The sequence below is a fragment of the Ambystoma mexicanum genome, chromosome 9, assembly GCF_040938575.1.
Source record: "Ambystoma mexicanum isolate Mex_15411 chromosome 9, UKY_AmexF1_1, whole genome shotgun sequence".
NCBI classification, from domain to species: Eukaryota; Metazoa; Chordata; class Amphibia; order Caudata; family Ambystomatidae; genus Ambystoma; species Ambystoma mexicanum.
In genome coordinates, this window is record NC_090931.1 from 1258250858 (window position 1) to 1258268101 (window position 17244).

The 17244-nt window shown below is 46.6% G+C and overlaps 1 protein-coding gene across 2 annotated transcripts in view; it reads left to right on the forward strand.

Annotated features, from left to right (window-relative positions):
• Positions 1 to 17244, forward strand: part of DDX18 (DEAD-box helicase 18) — a 199173-nt gene that overhangs the window by 140442 nt on the left and 41487 nt on the right. The window lies entirely within an intron of this gene.

Here is a 17244-nt window from a genome sequence, read left to right on the forward strand (position 1 = left end):
GGTTTCAGCTACCGGTCAATAGCACCACAGGGGTTCTTGAACACTTGATGGGCTTCCCTTACTTCTGGCGCCAGCACTCTGGTGAGGTGGGTCAGGCTTGGGTCGCCCTGCTTCAGGAGGGTCCTCAGGATTTTCCTGGAGCTCGGGTCCGGCTTAAAGATGATGCACTAGATTCTGGTTTTCGGGCACTCGGTTCCAGCAGCAGGAAAGTACAGCCAGCAGGGAAAGGTTTTCCAGCACAGTTCATCTTGGTTAGTTGGTCCCACCAACCCAAGGGAAGAAGTCTGTTCCGGGCTTCTCTAGTTGATACGAAATGGGAGCTTCAGCACTGCAGCAGGGCTTCACTGGCCAGTTCAACGGTCCAGGAGGGTACAGAAATCTTTGTTAGGCAAAGTTTAAATGCAGTACCCTTTGGGAACACTACAAACAACTATGACTACAGGTATAGGCTACCCAACCTTTGGTATAAGCTTGTACTACGCAGTTTTGGTAGCGTGTTTGTTTTATTTATATAGCGCACCTGACCCAGGGATACCTGGGCGCTTGTAGGTAGTTACAGGATACATTTTATACAGTTTGGAATACAAATAATACATTCAAATGGTAATGGTAGGTCAAGGCAAGATGGGAGGGTACAAGGTGATGGTCGGAGTGAGGTAGGTGATTTTAGTCTTTGTTCAGTAACCATGTTATGACGCGACATCTGAATGATTGAAAGGTTGGGATAGTTTTGATGTCCTGTGGAAGTGTGTTCCATAATTGGGCGGCTAGAACAGGGAAACTGGTTCCACCAGCTCTTTTTAGGAGATACCTGGGCACCACCAGGCAGGATGAGTTGGTGGGTCTAGTAATTCTGGCTGGCGTTTTCAGGGTAAATTTGTCCGTGAGATAAGGAGGGGCTTGGTGGTTCAAAGCTTTAAAGATGAGGCAGATGGTTTTTAAGTCAATTTTTTTCTTGAATGGATAGCTATTTGCACAATTTTCTGGTTGCAGAGATGTGCTCTCTCCGCGGTACGTTTAATGCAGCTCAGAGGGCAATATTTTGCATAACCTTCAGTTTGTTGATTATGGATTTGTTGGCGCCTAAGTAGAGGCCATTACAGTAGTCCAGTTTGGACTGTATAAGCGCTCTGGACAGAATAAGGCAACTGTTGGCGGATAGTAGGGGTCTGCAAGCCCTGATCAGCTTGCCAGTGTAGGCAGTGGCTGAAGCGGTCATGTCTTGAGCAGCCAGGCTTATCTCAAGAGGGGAAATGTGAGCTGTAGTGGAGTTGCCCAAACATTCACAGTTGCAGGTATTCAAATAAACTCAAGGTTTCTTGCATAAACAATTATTTTATTTATCAGTCAGTTATAAAGCCTTCTTTAAAAGGGAGCAATATACTAGTAACACACAAATACACTTCAATACTGTACACTTCAAGTTTCTGAACCAGTTAAGATCCTTTTGGGATGGCCCACAGACACAACCTACACCCACAGGGGAATTCAATAACTAGGATGCTGGAGACATTAATATCTTACTGTTGGCATTCAGAATACTTTTAGAAATTGGTAAAAGGCAACGGTTATTATAACAAGAGATCACAGATATTCTTAAGTAGGCAAACCCTTTTAGGTCCCCCAACAAGAGTCATACAATTCAATAGGCTAAGGCAAAGTCAGTGGGCAAAAGTCTTATATAGGATGAAGCACGTCTGGTAAGTAAATGGAAAAGTCTTTGCACAAGTTCGATGAAAAGAATCAAATGTAGGGCCACAAGCTGATTAGGTTTGTGAGTTCTAGTAGTTTCAAAGCAACTCTACAGTAAGCGGTAAATTCTCTTTAGCTTGTTTTACAGTACCTTGGCAATGAAGAAAAGATCCAGCTGTTGACTTCTGTTTCTGTGCAGCTCTGCATATCTCACTGTTCCTGGGCCTCAGTCGTGGGGACAAGAGCGAGGACGTCTGGAGACTCCTGCAATGCACTGGTACTGTCAAAACTGGCAACTGGCAAACTTTACTTTCAGTGGCTGTTTCGTGTTTCAGCTCCTCGCGTCTACCGAAAATAGCAACACTGTGGTTCTTGGCTGTTGAGATGGACTTTCCGGAGGATCGTCCAAAAGCTCCAGGCCAGCTTAAAAGCAACGCACGCAATCTGGTGTTCCTCTCCCCGGTTATACGGTTTCCAGCAGCAACTCTGTGGAAATTCAACCAGCTCCAAGATGGATGTCCAGGTGACTGACTTTGGAGTTGATTGGTCCCATCAACTCAAGGGGAGAAGTCGTCCTTGCAGGGGCTTCTCTGTCGATGCGCACTTGGCGTTTCAGCACTGCAGCAGGGCTTCACCAGGCAAACCAACGGTCCAGGAGTTGCAACAGGCGTCCTCTACAAGCTCTTCTTCGGGCCCTTCGTCCAGTGGTCGACTGTCTTCCAAGCCAAAAGACTCGCCTTTTATTCAGTTCTCTTATTCATTCCAGCCTAGCTGTCACTCACCCAGCAGGGTGGCTGTCCTTGTCGGACAGTCAGCCAGCCAATCACTCCAAAGTGCATTTGGTTCTCCTAGGAGAATAAGCACAGGGTGTTTCAGGCACCTTCCTCACTTCCTGCCTTCCCCAGACACTCTGGAGCCAGTGGTGGGTTTCACTCCTGAAGCCTGCCAAAGGTGAAATGAACGGAGACCAAACCTGGTTTGGCACGCAGAGAAAATCTCTAGAAGGACCTTTACACAAAGAACTGGCAAAAAAAGACCGGGGGTCATTTTGGCAAAGATGGCTCCCGCGGTTGTTTACCGGAGCTACAAATGCAGCCCACGGTAAAGACAAATGGTGGTGGTTTTCAAATGAAACCACTTCCACAAGCCATTCAGTGAGGAAAGGGTAACATAAAAATGTTACTTGAGAGGCTAGACAAAGGGGATATTAAGTAACCCGCCAGCACTCTATTGTAAAATAGTGTGCGCTGGGTCTAGAAAGTTACAATGGTAAGTAAAGTAAATTTCACTTTTCTGCTCTGGGAAACAGTAGTTTATCCCAGAGAAGGTATTTAAACATTTGGGAAATCTGGAAGACTTCCATGTGTCACTGTACTGAAGGTGCTTTGTGACACCATGAAAGCGATGATGCCTATGGAGTTTGTCAGACTCCATAACTAAAAGAAACACAGTTAATATTTACATAAAAATACATAAGAGAGTGGGGGGAAAAAGGGTCACACAGACTCCAGGTAAAAAAAAGTCCTCAAAAATCCAGCAAAGGTGCTGGAGGTCTCTAAGGTGAAGGGAATGAGCACATTTCTGAGAATTCTCCCTAACCAGCTTCTCTTCAGTTTCCTTCGTCTGATGTTTCGTCCAGTGGTCGACTCTGCCTTCTTTTCAAGAGACCTTTTATGCAGGTTTCCCCCATTCATGCACAGCCTGGCATTCACTCACACAGCAGGGTGCCTGTCCGGTAAGGCCAGCCAGCCAATCAGCACTGGGTGCTTTCAGGTAACCAAGGAGACTAAGCATCAGGGAGTTTCGGGCACCTGCCTCGCTTCCTGCCCTGCCAGACACACTGGAGCCAGAGGCGCGATTCAGTTCTGAAGCCAGCCAAAGGCAAAACTAACAAAAGGGTGAAACCTGGTTTGGCGCTCAGAGTAAAACCCAAGCAAGACCTCACAAGCAAGAAATGGGGAATAAAGAAGACCGGGCCATTTTGACATAATGGGCAGTATTAACACACAAAGCGGTAAAAACACACAATGGTAGGAAAATTGAACCACTGTCACCAGCCATTAATTGTAGTGAGGGTAACATAAGAAATGTTACATGAGTAGGTTGGAAAAGGGGCTACTGAGTAACCCCCCAGTAATTCCACATAGGATGGGGTGTACTGGACCTACATAGGAACAACAGGTAAGTAAAGTCAATTTCACTTTACTACTCTTGGGAACAGTAGTATTTGTTGGGGAGAATTCTCAGAAATGTGCTAAATCCGCTCTAACTTAGAGACCCCAAGCACTTGCCGGACTCTACGACTTTTTAATTTTTAACCTAGAGAGAGAGAGAGACATTTTTCGCTTTCATGTATTTTACTGTAATTTACCACTGCGTTTCTTTTGGTTTTGGAGTCTGAGTCTGACAAACTCCATAGGCATCATCTTTGCATTGTGACACGCAGCACCTTCAGTGCAGTGGCACAGTCAAGTCTCTTAGATTTCCCAAAGGTTTAAATACCTCCTCTTGGTGAAACTACTGTTTCCAAGTGAAGTGAAATTGACTTTACTTACAATTTGTAACTTTCTAGACCCAGCACTGTGGGATGTTTTTACCCATGCATCCGAGCCCTACCAAAAAAAAAAAAAAAACCTGTGCATTACTGGCGTGGAAAACATCGATGGCCAGAGCTTCCCAGAAAATGCCCAGGGAAATGCATGAAGAATAGGCTGCCACCCATTTTTGCCGATGTTATGGGCACAGAAGGGCACTGCCTAAAACCACCATTGGACGACCCACACAGTAGCCTGTAACCATTGGGAATGGCAATGCTGATTGCCAAAAGCAACCTAGAACTGTGGGGAATTCATTTTCTTAAATCCCAAAAATGGTTGCATTACCAGTACTCGCCACTATCAGAAAGCCGGCGTTTTAAAACCACCAGACTTTTGTGTAAAACTGAACAAATGAACCCAAAGCAGGCCAAAGAAAGACCTACTGAGAGGTGGATACAATGTAAAGTTATATTCTGAAGTGACTTGAAGGTTTATAACAAGACTGGCTGAGCTCTGCAGGTCTGCAGCGGCTCAAACTGAAACTGGATTTAAAATTACCAAAAATCGAAATGTGTAAATAAACTGAGGGACAGACTTGTGACTGCCACATAGTTTGTCACTGTTAAAATGGCATAGTTTTGAACTTGGAATCAGCATTCTAGCTGCATGTGTAAAAATTGTTAGTTTTATTTGAATGCAGAAAAACTGGGTAACTAGAAGTGACATTAGCGGGGGCCTGGCTTAAGGAACTGGATTCTGCCTGACAACTTTCCCCCAATTGGAGTGAAACTGGATCCACAGCAGTTCTCGGGCCTGGCTGCATTCTGAGGGGAGGTTACCCCTCTCTGATTGAATTACCAAGGGACTGCTAGAGACTAAACAAAGGACCCAGGCAGAGGGTTTATTGGGGGGAGGCCATAAATGGCTTCCTCTTGAACAATGGGCCTTCCAGGGCCCAGGCAGATGGTTTATTGGGGGAATCGTAAAACAGCTTCCTCTTGGCAGAAGCTGGGAGGGGCAGGGTCTCTGAGCTTGGCAGAAACTGGATAAACTGGTTTCTCCACCATGTGACCTGGGATAACACACCCCTGTTGGCCAGAATATGATTTTAAGAAAGATGTATAACTCATGGTGCGGACTTGTCAAAATTATTTAAATGATACCATAATTCTTGTGATTTTTCTGTGCACGTTTTAAGACGCGTTGGGAATTTGTGTGATGTTCTGGGGCAAAACCCTGCTATTTATGTATACTACAGACTCTGTGTTTAAGCTAGAGACATGGGAATTTACTGGAGTATGTATGGACAGGCTGTGTATATGTGTATAATTTTTAATGAAAAACCAATATTGCAAAACCAGTTAAACGCAAAATGTTGCCGTTTCTGAATGCAAGCTCTTAGAAACATCAGAGTTTGAACAGAGTATACCTCATGTGATACGTGATGGGTGCATGTAATTTCAAACCACTGTGTATCTATGAAATATGTCTTTAGGTCAAATATAGATTTGTGGGCAAACTGACCAGGGGAGGATCCTCTGACCCATAAAACCTACAGCATCACTCTGACTCACAGTTCCTTCCCCAATCATGGGAGAGGGGATAATTGGGCCAATGACAAGTAGAAAGGGGCAGGCTTAGCTAGGCCCTGGCACACACCCACTTTCAAAACACATAAAAAGAGACTTCTGAGACAGGTAGAGAGATTCAATTCCATTTGCTGCGGAGAATGCTGACCGATGACTTCACATCCAGAGATCCTACACTTAGACTTCCAAGCTAAACAGAGACTACAGAACTTTGAACCAAGAAGGCCCACTGCAAGCAAAAGTATTTGTCAGCAGGCCCAAAAAATCATTTGCAGACTATTCACAGCCGGACCCAGGTGTTGATTCTGGCCTGAAACCCTGTGCCAGAAAGATCCAGAAGCAGTGCTGTACCCAGAGAAAGCAGAGCAGTATCCAGAACCAGAGGCCAGAGATCCAGAGTGACCCAGACCGCAGTTAGCAGAACCAGAGAGCTGATCCAGATCACTGTGAAGTGCCGAGACCAGAACCGGAGTCCAGTCCAAAACCTGACCAGATCCGTGGGGAGGCCTATTTCAAAATATATTGTGAGTACCTAGCAGAACTGTGCAGAACCAATCTCTTAGTTAAAATAATATAATTCAATCTATTTTAAATCTAACCAGAACTGCCTCCTAACTGTCACCTGTCATTTGCAAAGCTGTCACCTGTCATTTTCTAGCTGCAAGCTGTAACCTGTCACTTTGAACTTTTAAAATTTCAAGTCCAAAAAACAACCTTCACAAAATCGTTCATAACTCCGTAACTGTTTGTGCTAGGAACTTGGTTTAACTTTCCTCTGAAAGCTTAGAATCTCAGCTTTTCATATACTTTTGCCGTAATCACGATTCTCGCACTCGCAAATTTTGCCGCGATTTGGCCCGATTTCTTTACTTGTAAAAAGATAGCTGCTTTTGCCTGAACTGCTAAATTTCGTTTGCCTCTTAAGAACCATCCCTGAATCATTGCTAGAGTGAGCCTGAACTCATATTAACTAGATACCACTCACCCTGAACCTCCTGAAGGGAATTAAAAGCATTTTCAGCATATTTCTCACTGCATTGTCATCATATTCAAAGCCTTTTGCCTGTGTTTCAAACTTATGTAGTCTAAGCTTGCTGGGGTGAACTGAATTACATTTGATTGCATTTCTAAGAACTGTCATCTTCATCTTCATCTCCTTACATTGCATAACAGGGGGGGGGGGTGAATTGTCCAAGAAAGTGATTACATTGTCTTTTGCTGAAACCCTATCAAGTTATTTTCTGTACTGCATTTCATTCCACCTTGCATCCATTTGAAACCATAAAAGTATTGTTGCTATCTTATCCATCCTATAACCACTCATCATTGATTATAAAGAAGTGTGCTACTGCCAGACTATCCATTATTGATTACTGATCAGATTAAGTGTGATATTCAATTATTAATTTATTATAAAGTGTGATATATATATATATATATATATATATATATATATATATATATATATATATATATATAGTTTAAATTCCCAAATAAACCTTTTAACTTGCAAAACAGAACTACTTCTTGGCTCAGTGGGGTCAGGGGGATTCCAAGAGAGGGGTGTTATAAAGGGGTAGTCATCCAGAACTCATGAACTGGATATAAAGATATATCAATAAGGGTTTCCATTCAGTATCCCAGACTAGGCATTGACTTAGCTGTAGTGCTGGATTGAATCCTCTTACAGCACACATTAACTTACCATAGAGTGCTCGAGGGGTTACTTAGTATTCAGTTTAGACAGTTTCACATGTAAAATGTATGTTACCCTTTCTATAATTAATGGCTGGTGGCAGTTTTTACTTTTTACTACCATTGTGTGTTTTTACTGCGGCTGCATTCGCAGCTGCAGTAAAGCACCCATGGGTGCCCATTTTGTCAAAATGGCCTGGTCTTCTTTTTTCACCATTTCTTGCTGGAAAGGTGCTTCTTGAGATTTACTCTGCACGCCAAACCAGGTTTGAGCCCTTTGTTTAGTCTTTGGCAGGATTCACGAGTGAAGCCCGCCTCTGGCTCCAGTATGTCTGGCAAGAAGTGAGGGAGGTGGCTAAAACTCCCTGTGCTTAATCCCCTTGGTTACAGGAATGCACCCAAAGGTGATTGGCCGGCTGGCTGTCTGGGAAGGACAGCCACCCTGCTGTGTGATTGACAGCTAGGCTGGAATGAATGGGAGGAATCCCCATAAAAGGCAAGGCTTTTTGACTTGGAAGGCAGTCGACCACTGGACGAAGAAATCCGAAGAAGAACTTGCAAGAGACGTCTGCTGCAACTCCTGGACCATTGGTGTGCCCGGTGAAGCCATGCTCATGTGCTGAGGCTCTAAGTCCGCCACAAATAGAGAAGCCCTGCAAGTAAGACTTCTCCCCTTGAGTTGGTGGGACCAATCAACTGAACTCCTTTGGACATCCTCTATGAGCTGGCTTTACTTCCACTGCTGTTGCTGCTGGAACCGGTGTGCCAGGGCGAGGAACACCAAGCGGAGTGCATCATTTGTAAGATGGACCCGAGCTGCTGGAATATCCACTGCACTCCCAGTAAGCGGGACTGAGCAGGCCTGAGCCACCTCAACAGTGTGCTGAACCCCAGATGCGAGGAAAGTCCAGAGTGGTATCTGTGAAACCGCGGTGGTGCTATTTGCTGAGACGCGAGGAGCTGAAACCATGAAGTGCAGCTGAATAGAAGTTTGTCCTTTTCTGTCGCCGACCATCCCGTTGTGTTGCAGGAGTCCCCAGAAGTCCCCCCTCTTGTCCCCACGACTGAGGCACAGGAACAAAAGGATGTGCAGAGCCACAGAGGAACAGAAGCCAGCTGGAGCAATTTCTTCTAACCAGGGGGGCTGTACAGTCTAAGAGAACATCTTGTTGTTGTAACCTTACTTGATCTCAGTTGAGACTTGTGTTGGTTGCTTTTGTAGAGTTGCTTGCATCTTCTGCCTCCCGGCGTGTGACCCTACATTGATTCTACTTTTCTACAACGACTTCTAAAATATTGTGCAGGACTTTTACTTGCCAGATGTGCTTCAGCTCATCTAGACTTTTGCCCAATTGACATTGGCTGGCCTGGCTCCCTGAATGACTCTTCTTTCCTGTGTTTTACCTTCCCTCCAGCGAAGGGTTAATTTACTTTGCCTTGGGGGATGGTGGGGGGGTTCAAAAGTACTTACCTGCTTCAGAATAGTTTGTGATCTTTTGTTTTATTCTGAAACCTCTTTACTTTAACACTCATCTCAGTATTGCTCTAAATGTAACAGTGATATATTAATGTCCAGTGTCCTAGCTATTTGTCACCTGAGGGTGCAGGGAGTGCCTGTGTGCCATCCCAAATGGGTACTTGCTGATTTAGAGAAACTAAGAGTTTGTATTTAGAAGTGTATTTGTCAGTTACTATTATATTGCCCCTTCTGAAGAAGGCTTATTCAAACTGACTGTTAAATTAATAATTGTTGAATAAAGAAACCTTGAGAATGTTTATTTGGATACTTGTCACTGTGAATCTGTGTAACTCCCCTACTTCCCACATTGACCCCTCGAGATAAGCCTGGCTGCTCAGCCACACTACCAACCCGTGTAGTACAGACTTATACCAAAGGTTGTGTTCCTATTACCACAAAGTCAAGGTTGTTGTAGTGCACCCAAATCTTCCCTAACACTATTCAAACTTTATGAGAAATCCAAATCTCTGACACCGCAATTAAGGTGCTGTGTCACAATACAAAAGGGTGATGCCTCTGGAGTTTGTCAGACTCCTAAACCCAGGAAACTGGGTCCAAATCAGATCAAAAATACATGAGGGAGTGAGAAAAAAGGTCTCTCACTCCAGGATAGAAATTAAAAAGTCCCAAAGTCCAGCAAAAGAGCTGGGGGTCTCTAAGGATGAAGGTAATTAGGAAGAATTCTCATTTCTGTGCCTTGGTGAGTGCTGCATCTGCCTGCATCGACCCTCCTGGGCCGAATTCCTGGTGCCCCAGACCCTTTGTAACCCTGTGGCCAGCTCGCTTCCACCCCGTTTCAGCCCTCCCTCCCCTAGACCCTCTCCCTTCCGTGTTTGTCTCTCCTCCCTCCTCCCCTGATTGGCCGGACCGCTTCCTCCTTGGCCCTGATTGGCTCACAAGCTCACAACAACAGAGCCTACCGGGCCGCGCTCGACTCGTGGAGGCCACTTTGTTCCTGCACCTTGGTGAGTGCTGCATCTGCCTGCATCGACCCTCCTGGGCCGAATTCCTGGTGCCCCAGACCCTTTGTAACCCTGTGGCCAGCTCGCTTCCACCCCGTTTCAGCCCTCCCTCCCCTAGACCCTCTCCCTTCCGTGTTTGTCTCTCCTCCCGCCTCCCTCCTCCCCTGATTGGCCGGACTGCTTCCTCCTTGGCCCTGATTGGCTCACGAGCTCACAACAACAGAGCCTACCGGGCCGTGCTCTCCTCCCTGCCTCTCCTGCGTCCTGGTCCGCCTCCCGACCCGCCCACAACCCGTCCGATTTGCCATCCGGCCTCACCCCTACATGCAAACCATCAACCCGCCGTGGCCCGTTCCCCAGTTGGTTCACTCCTGACATGAAGACCAGTAAACGACACTACAAATACCTAGGACGCAATTGGCAAAATGAGAAAACCCACGAAAGCAGGACCACCTTGGCCCGTCACTTGTACCGGCACAAGGCTGAAATCCGGAAAGCTAAAAAGGCCCACTACAACGCCCGAATCCTAAACTGCAAAAACCCACGCAAAGAACTCCAAAAAATCATCTCCGAATTCACCAATCCAACTTGTAATACAACCGTCGCGACCCCGTCACAATCACTGTGCGACTCACTCTCCCTCCACTTTTACACCACAGCTATTGAAAGGACAAAAACTCTAAACACCAAACTGGCTCTCTTACAACCAATTGACAATCCTCCACCCGTACCGGCCAGCCCGTCAACTACAACCTCAACTCAACCAACATTCGAATCTTTTAGTCCAATATCACCAGAACAATTTCTCAAACTCCTATCTGCCCGCAAACCATCTGGATCCCCTCTGGACCACTGCCCAGCCACAACCCTTAAAGAAATCTTTGCCTCCACCTGCGCAGGAGAACACGCAAGATCTATCATAAATGCCTCCCTTTCCTCCGGTATCTTTCCCGAAGCATTCAAAATGGTTCACGTCAAACCTCTAATTAAAAAACCCTCGCTCGACCCTCTCGAGCCCAAAAATTACCGCCCAATCTCAAACACCAGATTCCTCGCCAAACTCATTGACCGAACCGCCTACTCCCAACTAAACGCCTTTGTTGAAGCCAACAATCTCCTTGACCCCGCCCAATCGGGATTCAGAACACGCCACGGAACTGAAACCACCTTAACCTCGATCTGGGACGACCTTAAAATGACAGCAGACTCCGCGGGATGTGCCGCTCTAATCCTTCTTGACCTATCCGCTGCCTTTGACACGATCAATCACTCGATACTCCTAGACCGCCTCCACTCACTAGGAATTTGTGGAACCGCTCTTAAATGGATAGCTTCATTCCTCAAAGACAGGCACCAAATAACGACACTCTCCAGCTTTACCTCCCAAGCCCGACCAGTCAACACGGGAGTCCCTCAAGGAGCATGTCTATCCGCCCTCCTATTCAATCTCTACCTGATCACCCTCCCACCAATAATTCGTTCACACAACATCCTATGTTACAACTACGCCGACGACACTCAACTTATTCTAAAATTCCAGAACTCGAAACCCAACTCCCAACCCGACCTGGTCCTGCCTCGTAAACATAGAGCGCTGGATGACCCAAAGCCACCTCTTGTTAAACCCCTCCAAAACAGAAATCATGGTTTGCGGCAACTCCGACCTTCTTCCGCACCCGCTACCCTGGCCACCCGCCATGGGCAACTCACCTACACCCTCCAAAACGGTAAAAAATCTTGGTTGCACCCTACACTCCGACCGAACACTCTCGCGCCAAGTCAACAATGTCTCAAAGTCCTGCCACCACCACCTTAAAAACCTAAGGCGCGTCTTTCCATACCTCTCTTTTCCCAACAGAGTCTCCGCTGTCCAAGCAATCGTTATATCCAGACTGGACTACGGAAACCCCCTTTACCTCGGAATCCATACCTACCAACTGAATAAACTCCAAAGAGCACAAAACGCAGCGGCCAAATTACTACTTGCGCTCAGTCCAAGAGACCACATATCCCCAGCCCTTAAAACACTGCACTGGCTTCCTGTAGCCCGTAGGGTAGCTTTCAAAACCTTATGCCTCTCGCATCGAGCACTGCATAAAACTGGACCGCAATATCTTCAAGACAAACTAATACCTTATCATCCCACTCGCACCCTAAGATCAAGCTCAGCCGGCCTCCTAGTAATTCCCAAGACAAACTCAGTCAGGCTAGGCGGATCATCATTCTCTGCCCTGGCTCCAACCCTGTGGAACTCACTCCCACCCCACATCCGCTTAACTGAAGACTTAACGTCCTTCCGCAAACTACTGAAAACCTGGCTCTTCCCATAAAACCAATCCAGCATCACCACAATAATACCGACCCATCAAACTACCTGAAGCGAGAATGACAGCTAAATAAACTCGAATGTAAACTAGAAAGACAAGCAGGCTTAAACGAGTAAAGTAGATCAAAACAATGAAACAGAGAATACGAATAAATCATTGAGAAACTCAGGAAATCTGAACCGATCAAAACGACATAATAAATGAGAAGGGAATACAGTGAATGACATAAATGAAACAGTTAGAATGGATGAAGCGTACAGAACAGACAATTACACTAAACGGAAGCATGTGGATGTGACTGGAGAACAGATGAGTTGTGGAAAGCGGTTGAGTGTGGAAAGCGGTTGAGTGTGGAAAGCGGTTGAGTGTGGAAAGCGGACGAGTGTGGAAAGCGGACGAGTGTGGGAGCGGACGAGTGTGGGAGCGGACGAGTGTGGGAGCGGACGAGTGTGGGAGCGGACGAGTGTGGGGAGCGGATGAGTGTGGGGAGCGGATGGGAGCGAGAGCGTAGTGCAGATGAGAGCGAGAGCGTAATGCCGATGAGTGTGGAAATCGGGGGAGTGTGGTGATTGTGGCTGAGCGGGTGAGCGTGGAGAGCGGATGAGCGTGGGGAGCGGATGAGCGTGGGGAGCGGATGAGCGTGGGGAGCGGAGAGTGCATGAGTGTGGAGAGCGCATGAGTGTGTGTGAGCGGACAAGTTGTGGGGAGCAGATGAGCGCGGTTGAGCGCGGAAAACGGTTGAGTGGATAGAGCGGCTTAGTATGAGGAACCGAAATGAGCGGAGGTCTGTGGAGAGCGGAGGACTGTGGAGATCGGGTGAGTGTGCGGAGAGCGGTTTGAGAATGGAGAGCGGACGAGAGTGGAGAGCGGGTGACTTTGTGAGCGGATGACTTTGAGAGCGGATGATTTTAAGAGCGGATACGCGTGGGGAACACATGAGTCTGGGCAGCTCCTGAGTGTGGGGAGCGCACGACTGATTATGGACTGAACGAATGTCCTACCTCGACCAGTATGTAGACTGGACGAGTGGATAAACTACACAAGCATATAGTCTGGACAAATGTCTAGACCTGACGAAGTGTGCGGCCTGGACGAGGGTGCGGTCTGGACGAGGGTGCGAACCAAACGTAGGGTGCGGACTAGACGAATGTGTGGAGCGGTCAAGTATGAGGAACGGACGATTATGTGCAACGGACGATACCTAACATGCCTTGGAATGAAGGAAACTCTTGAAAACATACATCATGCCACACCCCACGCTTACCCTCTCCCTTACACCACCACTCATCTAGAACGCAGAGATACTATGACACCATTCGGTATAACTGTTCCCATATCTACATCTCCCGCTTACTCCACATCACTCTAAGTAAACATTGCTGGTTTCTCACCACCCAGCCAGGCGTTCTTCTCAGGCCTAACGCAGCCAAACTCGTTCCGGATAAAGCCGACCAGAACGAACACATACTCCTGATCTCTCAACCACCACACCTACAGCTAAGAAGCAGCTACCACTTGTTTTCGCACTAGCTGCACACATACATGGTGCGCACACGCACTTTTTGACTCCCCCCTACTCTCTCTACTGACCTGAACTTCGGTTCCCAAGGGCGTTCAACCTACCAGCGCCTTCAGACCATACCAATGGTATATAAGGCGCTATATAAATGCAAAATAACATAACATAACATAACATAACTCTTGGGGAGCCCATAATGCACCCACGGGTGGGGGCACCACTCGGTGCTCCGTACATCATATGGGGCAACCTTCCTCATCAGATTGGTGGAAGTAAAAAGGGCTGGTGGCAGAGGGGTTCTTGGACTCCTTGTGTAAAATAGCTAACAACCATCTTACTATGCAGGTGTTTGCAAACACCCTGATGGGGACTGTGTTCTTGTCCCTTTCCTGTTTCTCCTTGCAGTCCTGAAAGATTTCTACCTCCTCCCTCCATTGCATTGCACTGGGGACAGGATATGGCCATGGGTTACATGCATCCCCAGCTTGGGAGAGCACACAATCCCATGACCAGTATGTACTGGTTTAAACTGGGTATATGTATTCAGGGCTGAAAACGCATCCTGGCTGGTGGGGGGGTTTGCCTGCAACTGTTTGAATTTGGGATGCTTACCATTGATTGGAAAGAAATCGCAAACACTATGGGTGTATGATTGGAGGACAGGGAGAGCCATCCCTGCTCTTGTGTGGGTGTGAATGTGTATAAACATGCAGACCCTATGCCATTGACAGTCTGGATTTCGTCCTGCTGCTGTGCGGAGAGGAGGATTGTTGAGAAATTGGAAGCACTGCATACTCAAGGGATCTCCTGTTCAGACTCTGCTCCTTCGACCAGAGGGAACCTGCAAAGGTGTACCCTTCCTAGTCTGACAGGGACAGCCAGGCACCTGATCCTCTTCACTGCAAGACATCCCTTGGGCCACATGCTATGGCTGCTGGCATCTACCGAAGGGAGTGCTGAGAAAAGACTCTGGGTCTGCTTCACTTGTGCTGCAGAACCTCCTTCCCCGTGTGTGAGATGCCCTTGGAAGCGGCTACTGTTCTTCCTGGGGGGGACGATTGCCTGAGCCCACAACCCGACAGGCTGCTGCTGTATGCTGGTCTCCTGCCTTGGTGACATCTCAAGCTGCTGGGCAGACAAAATGTCATCCTGTAGGCATATTAGGGAGAATTCTAATGTCTGTGCTAATTCCTTTCAACCTTGGATACCCCCAGCTCTTTTGCTGGACTTTAGGACTTTTAAATTTAGACCCTGGAGAGAGCACATTTTTTCCTCACTCCATGTATTTTGATTCTGTTTCCTTTTATTTTTGGAGTCTGACAAACTCCAAAGGCATCTACCTTTTGTATGGTGACACACAGCAACTTCAGTGCAGTGTCAGAGAAATCCTTTAGATTTCTCTTAAGGTTTAATGACCCTTTCCTTGGTTGAACTGCAGTTCCCAAGAATATTAAAGTGAAATTGACTTTACTTGCCTTTTCTCTTTGTGGGTCCAGCACACCCCATTTTATGTGGAGTGCTCGGGAGAGGGGGGGGGGGGGTTACCGTAGCCCTTTTTCCTACTTACTCATGTAAAATTTCTTTACCTTGACTACTTTAAATGGCTGGTAGCAGTAGTTTAATTTTCCCATCATCGTGCTTTTCTACCGCAGGCTGAATCCTCAGCTGCAGTATAGCACAGATGGGTGACCATTGTGTCAAAATGGCTCCAGTCTTCTTTTTTTGCCATTTGTTTGGGAGGTCTTTCTCCTCAGAAGACGTGCATTACTCAACCGAATAGCATTTCTGATTATTGTATCTGCTTAGATTCACACGCACCCACCCTTCCTTCCCCTCGTGGAGTAGAAGGAACATAGACCTCTTACACCTTCTGTCTTCTGTACTTGCTCACGCTGAATATAAGGCTCAGAGGGACCTTGACGCGTGAGGGATTTTGGGTACAATACACGTCAAGTTAGGGATAGTGTTAGTCACGCCCATGTCTGTCTCCTTTCGATCTTCGAAAGAAAAAAGCAATCCGCTATTTCCACTAGATGTCAGACTATATGCACAGTATGTGAATCTAATCCCTGGATTTTTGTCCTCTGGACAAAACACATCTCTAAAGGAGACAGGAGGTTCTCTGCGTTTGGTCCTAAGTTGTGGAGCCAGCTGCCCATTGGTATACGCTCATGCACCACACTGGCAACATTCTGAAAAAAATTAAAAACATTCCTATTGAAATTAATTTAAGTACTTAGGGAGACTACAAGCCATCACAGCTAAATATACAACCTTTAGTGAACATCTGCGCCCGAGTGCAGTTTTCTGCCCGGTGCGCGTAAGAAATCACTCAAAATCAAAATTAAAAAAATCAATCTGATACAATCAGAAATGCTATTATGGTGAGTAATTCAGGTCATCTTTTATTTAATGTTGTGTGACATTACATGCTAGTCCATATTTCAGTATTATATGGTCCTAAATAAAGTGTTTTTAGAACTGATTGTTTAAGTGTGTTCCCTGACTTTTCATTGAGGACCCCTTACAAGTTCTTTACCTCTTGAGACTTAGCCTAGACCACTCATCAACCTCCCTTGAACTGGTTTGGCTTCAGCTCCCAGAGTTGTCCCTGTCACTTAACCAGGTTGGCCTACTATACATCTGTCCACCAGGCGAGAGTATATAAAATCAGTCCTAATGAGGTTGTATTGCTTAGTGTATATTTTAAAAGCCTCATAATCATTGTATATTTTTGTACTACTATGTATCACTCTGTATCTGTACCTCGACCACTCACACCCCTCCTGAGTCTAAGCTATGACACCCAGCTACATACCTTGATTGGGTTTAGCTGGCTTCAGTCTCTTTCCTGTTTAACATAATAGGTGGCCGCCTGCTCCCACACCCCCTTAACTGACCCGGTTTTGGCTACTTCACCCGCAGTGCTCTGACCTGGAGTCCAGAGCTGGACTTCCATGAAAGGGCATGAAAGCAGGTGATTGATGCAAAAATGATTCATCCTAAAACTCGCACTTCCAGGTGTTCTGGCACAGCCTCACCCCTCCACTCCCCCCTTCCTTTTACTCTGGTGTTCCCCAAGGGTCACTCCAGGGTCCACTTCTCTACACTCTTTATACCTCTGCTCTTGGCACCTTGATTTCCTTCTATGGTTTCTCCGATCATCTCTTTGCTGATGACACTTGACACTTGGATCTTCCCCTTTCCCTCCTCCAACGAGCTACAGTCAAACATTTCTAACTGTCTCTCCACCATCAAATACTTGGTGGCATCTCACTCATTCATACTCACTTCCCATTCAAACAGGTTATCTCTTCCTCTCCCCCTCTTCTATTCTGTCCTCCTGACTACCTTCCTTACTCTGCTTCTGATCGCAACCTTGGTGTTGTCTTCGACCCATCTCG